The sequence below is a fragment of the Nanorana parkeri genome, unplaced genomic scaffold (assembly GCF_000935625.1).
Source record: "Nanorana parkeri isolate BGI_ZX_2015 unplaced genomic scaffold, ASM93562v1 scaffold173, whole genome shotgun sequence".
Taxonomy (NCBI): Eukaryota; Metazoa; Chordata; class Amphibia; order Anura; family Dicroglossidae; genus Nanorana; species Nanorana parkeri.
The window spans coordinates 1,396,009-1,401,617 of NW_017306441.1; the positions used below are offsets into that span (position 1 = coordinate 1,396,009).

The 5,609-nt window shown below is 51.7% G+C and overlaps 1 protein-coding gene across 1 annotated transcript in view; it reads left to right on the forward strand.

The window, feature by feature from the left end:
* The first annotated feature begins 1,230 nt into the window (after window positions 1–1,230).
* The window catches only part of CIC (capicua transcriptional repressor), a 131,750-nt gene continuing 127,371 nt past the window's right edge, over window positions 1,231–5,609 (forward strand). Inside the window, exon 1 of the mRNA XM_018554784.1 lies at window positions 1,231–1,283. The gene's annotated coding sequence lies outside the window, so the exon portion shown is untranslated. The remainder of the gene's footprint in view (window positions 1,284–5,609) is intronic.

Below are 5,609 nucleotides of genomic sequence, written 5' to 3' on the forward strand. Positions count from 1 at the left end.
TTTGTTATTAGGAGGGGCGTCCCGAGGCCGTGTGTTACCCGGTCTCCAGATCGGGTGAAACCCCGCCGTGTCGTCATCGCGTGTGTGTATGACATCACCTCGAGCGTGCGCGATGACATCATCACGCATGCGCGGCCATCTGATTGACGCCTGCCGACGGCCATCCTGGTGATGGACGCCAGCAGAGAGAGAAGGAGACGTTCACCCAGCGGGATGAGGTATGCTGCCGGGTCCCCTCCTCTCTCCTGACACTGTTGGGCTCTCGGTCCATGACCGAGTGCCCAACTTTTTAGAGTGGGGTGACACCAAAATGACTGTCAGTCATGTTGGTGTCACCCCTGCAATGGTGTCACCCGGGTGCGGGCCGCACCCCCCGCACCCTTCTTGTGACTCCACTGGTTATTAGTAGGTGGGATCTCGAGTCAGCTGCATGCTTCTTATTAGACATGAGTAACATTTCTGAACTTTTGGCCAAAATTTAGGGGAAATGTTACCATTTTGCTGAAGGCTGGTTTTTGGCGGGTTTTAAGGGTGCGGTGGGTGTTAGTCGGCTCCTTTCAGCTATCCTCGGCTTGTTGTGAGCCAACACATGGCCCCTCACAAGTCTAAAAAATATATATAACTGAATTAAGTCATAACACCCTCCCCCAGCCCCCCACTGCTTAGGTGGCACCCAAGGCCATCTTTAATATTGATTGGACCCTGGGCAAACATCTTCCCGCCCCCCACCCGTACTAGTCCCGTCAGAGGGAGATGTGACCTCGCATGAGGCGTGATCCTGCACGAGACGTCATGACACGGCAGGGGCGGAGCAACACTATGCGATTCCGATCACATAGTAAACAGAACGGTGCCGCATGTGTATCTTTTGTGGGCTCAAGAGGTAGCTGCTTTGGGCCTAACAACAACGACTGGGCCTGAGGTAACACCTCCCCTCCCAGTGGTGATTATATACCACCAAAAGAAAGCTCTATGTGTCCCTAAAAAATGTTAACATAAATTGCAAAGCTCTAGTCCGGTCATGCCGATTGGTGACATTTTTGACTGACCGGTGAGATACCCTAAAATTTTCCAAGCCCTGATAATAATAATATTTGTATGTTTATGTAGAAAGGTTTCGCCGTGTCGTTCAGAATGTACCGTCGCCATTCATCCACTAGATGGAGAATCAGTACGCGTCCCCATCCCAGCGCGCTCTCCACCTCTTGCCGAACGACTGCTGTGACTGTACAGACTACGAGACGTGCTCCGTGACGGCTGCAATTTCCAGCGCAAAATGCGGCGTAAGTAGAAAAGCGCAATGCGCCTTGGCAACCTATGTGGTGTATATGTCAACAAAGAACGGCGGAGGATATGTAATAAAGCCGGACACAAAACTCCCAAAGCGGAACAATCTCGAGGAGTTGAAACTTAGTGCATTCTTGGCGCAGCTGTCGCTGCACCCTCTAACACGTCACTCCGGCACAGATAAACAACCACAGATTTTAAAAAAACAGGGCGTTGTCCGTAGCAACCGGCGTTTGCCTGCATTCTGTAATGTGCATTAGAAGAGGCGGGTTGTGTTTGAGTGCTGTGGGCACATGTTGTAACATTCACTTCCTGCGTTGTGCAGTGACTCGTCTCCTCGGTGAAAGTTTTGGATTTTCCCATCGGGACTTTTGAGACAATGTAAGAGCGGCGTCTGGCGATACGAAAACCGCACGTGGTTTGCGGCAAAGCTTCTGCCGCCATGATACCACGTTATGTGCGTTCTGGAATTTAAATCCTAGTCTTGGCGCTTGGCACAGCGATATAAAACGCGTCCCCCATAGTGATCATTAACATTGTAAAGTGTCTGTTGGCTCTTCTAAAATGCATTGGGAGCCCCGGAGCCGAGGGCGGTCCAGTGTGCGGAAAACGACTTTAAAAGCACCGTCCACGTTTTCCAAAAATGTCCTAAATGCGTACGTATTAGTGAAATAAAAAATGTGCATTTATTATATTATTGCATTGAAGTCTGCAGAGCATTGCAACCATGATCTGGATGTTGTGGGTGCAATGCTCAGGCTCCTGCATTGTTTACCCCCCATCCCCAGGTCTGTGCGGAAGTATGAATCTTTTGTTATGGAGCTGGAGGAAACAAACAATAGACTACGAGTGCAGGACCCGAAGAATATTTCTCCAAGGATATAAATCTACTTTGTGTGCTCCAAATGCCTTTGCAAACCCAGATATTATCTTATAAATGTAGTAGTGACATCATCACTGTGCTGCACAGAGCAAACCTGCAGGCTCCTCTCACTACATGCTGCCTGAAGGAAACTTGTCTTGTTTCCACCCCCTCCTGTAAAAATGACCACTCACTGCAGCTCTCTCTACTTGTGCAGGGTGACTGGTCTTGTCTCCGCCCCCTCCGATAATAAAGACCGCTCAGTGCTGCTCTCTCTCCTTGTGCAGGGTGACTGGTCGTGTTTCCGTCCCCTCCTGTAATAAAGACCACTCACTGCTGCTTTCTCTCCTTGTCCAGGGTGACTGGTCTTGTCTCCGCATCTCCTGTAATAAAGACCGCTCACTGCTGCTTTCTCTCCATGTGCAGGGTGACTGGTCTCGTCTCCGCCCCTCCTGTAATAAAGACCTCTCAGTGCTGCTTTCTCTCCTTGTGCAGGGTGAGTGGTCTTGTCTCCGCCCCCCTCCTGTAATAAAGACCTCTCAGTGCTGCTTTCTCTCCCTGTGCATGGTGACTGGCCTTATCTCCGCCCCCTTCTGTAATAAAGACCGCTCACTGCTGCTTTCTCTCCTTGTGCAGGGGGAGTGGTCTTGTCTCCGCCCCCCTCCTGTAATAAAGACCGGTCACTGCTGCTCTCTCTCCTTGTGCAGGGTGACTGGTCTTGTCTCTGTCCCCTTCTGCAATAAAGACCGCTCACTGCTGCTCTCTCTCCTTGTGCAGGGTGACTGGTCTTGTCTCTGTCCCCTTCTGCAATAAAGACCGCTCACTGCTGCTCTCTCTCCTTGTGCAGGGTGACTGGTCTTGTCTCTGTCCCCTTCTGCAATAAAGACCGCTCACTGCTGCTCTCTCTCCTTGTGCAGGGTGACTGGTCTTGTCTCTGTCCCCTTCTGCAATAAAGACCGCTCACTGCTGCTCTCTCTCCTTGTGCAGGGTGACTGGTCTTGTCTCTGTCCCCTTCTGCAATAAAGACCGCTCACTGCTGCTCTCTCTCCTTGTGCAGGGTGACTGGTCTTGTCTCTGTCCCCTTCTGCAATAAAGACCGCTCACTGCTGCTCTCTCTCCTTGTGCAGGGTGACTGGTCTTGTCTCTGTCCCCTTCTGCAATAAAGACCGCTCACTGCTGCTCTCTCTCCTTGTGCAGAGTGACTGATCTTGTCTCCGCCCCTTCTTGTAGTTTTCTGCCTGTAGTAGGAGGGACCTGTAGCTCTGCTCTCTGCACAGGCTATGTACAGCACAGTGATGGTGTCACTACTACAATTATATGGTGATATCTTGGTTTGTGAAGCCATTTGGTGCACCAAAATGCATTCACACCCTCAGTGGCTACTGGGGAACATTCTGAAGGCCCCACACTTACTTCCTGCAGCCCCACAACAGAAGATCTATACTTCCATATAGACCTGAGGTTGCAGATAAACAATGCAGGGCCCTGAGCATTGTACCCACAACATCCAGATCATGGTTGCGATGCTCTGCAGACTTCAATGCAAAAAAAAAATGCACATTTTTATTTTGCTGAATAATCTATTTCCATTAATGTTTTTTTTGTGCCGGAGTTCTGCTTTAAAAAAAGCTCAATAGTGTAGTTCATTTTTTTGAGGCCAAAGAAAAGCAGTTTTGTTCATTGTTGGGCGTTAATTAATCCTATGTATAGATATTACACTCTCTGCACTTCTCCTGCATGCTGGTGATTGTTAATGTTTTAACGAATGACATATTTTCGGTTCTTATGGTGTTATTGGATTTTGTTTCCAGATCTGAAACTACAAATCCCATTATGCTTCTGCCTCTGGGAGTCATGCCTGTGGCTGTCAGAGTCTTGCAATGCCTCATGGGACTTGTAGTTCCACAACAGCTGGTGTGCCAAGGTCGCCTTCCCCTGCGACACACTGTTCATTTTAGGCCTCAAGTAGTACAGTTCTTGTTGCTTATGGCAACCAGATTTCCTTTTCGCGCATACAGGGTGAATGATATGGTGAATCTGATTGCACGATGTATGCAACACAGACAGTCCCCCTTTCAATCATTTTTTCATTGCTCTGATGAAGAACAGGGCAGCTTGTATATGGCCGCGGACACGAAATGGTTAACAAGCTCCTGATTGTAAGAAGTTTTCCGCCCCCCGCGCAGCCATTGGCGCAATGTTCACGAGGAGAAGCGTATTGGCCAAAGCGGGCCACGCCCCTGGAGTGTAACAAGTCCCCGATCGTCCCGGGGCGCCACGCCCACCCCCTCTAGTTTGATGGCAACACGCTTCCCGACGTCACCGCTACCCTTCGCCATTGGCTGGCGCACGTCCCCTCGCTGGCCAATGCGCCACCGCGACGGTGACATCAGCTAGCAACCATTCCCCGGCACGCGCCGACAGGGGGGCGTGGCCGGGCCGGGCAGCTAGTGGATCCCGGGGCACGGCCCCTCCCCTCCGTGCCGTGACGCCAGCGCCTAGGAGGGCGCTGATTCGTCGAGCCTGACGGGCTCTTGCTGTTGCTGTGTGGGAAGAGACGGCTGGAGCTGCCGGTATCTGATGAAGAGCCGGGAGCGGGGGAAAGGGGGTGAGTCAATTGGCTTAGCGGCTCTCATCAGCTGCCCCGCTCCTTTGTGTGACATTTGGACGGACTTCCTAACTCGTTGTGCCCATGAGGCCCTTTCTCCGCCAGTCTGTGCTCAGCCGTACTCCTTCTGCCCACTGTCACGCTCCCCGCTTCACTTGCTGCGAGTTGTAGTCCTCTGCCGCGCACTTTCCGCTTGCTGTCTATTGAACCAATTTGCTTGCTGAACTACTACTCCCGTCAGGCCTTACGGCGGCCTCCGCTCTTGATAAACAAGTCACTTCTTCTAGCGCCGTGGTTGGCGGAATGCTGCCACGCCCCGTGCTCTTTCCTATTGGATACTGTACCAGCCTGTCACTTGCGCTGGTTGTATCTCCGCCTTTTCCTTACCCTTCCTCTTCTGTGATTGGTTACTGTAAGCGCAATTCAGGGCTGTTCACGTCCCAGCCGGACCTGCTCCGCCCCCTAGTGGGTGACAGGTGACTTCCCATTCGCTGCGGGTTCTGTCACTGGGCTAGTTGTGGGCTGTGATTGGTTGGCTCGGCCAGCTGTTCCTGCTTCATTCACCATTTTGTCTCCTGGAGTAAAGGGGGCCAGGCAGCAGTGTGTGGATGTCCGTGAGTGAGGGCCAGGTGAGTGTCCACTGCTCACCTACAGCTTTGCCTCCCTGCCTGGATGTGTTTGTAAGCTGCTGGGGACTGCCAGCTGAGATGGAACTTCAAGTCCAAGCATGCCCAGGCAGCCAAAGCCAGAGGGGTGTATCCTGGGACTTGTAGTTCCACAGCAGCTGTAAAGCTCAGCCTGGTGTATATGATACAGTGCACCCTGCACAGCTGTGTGTATATGCTCTCTTAT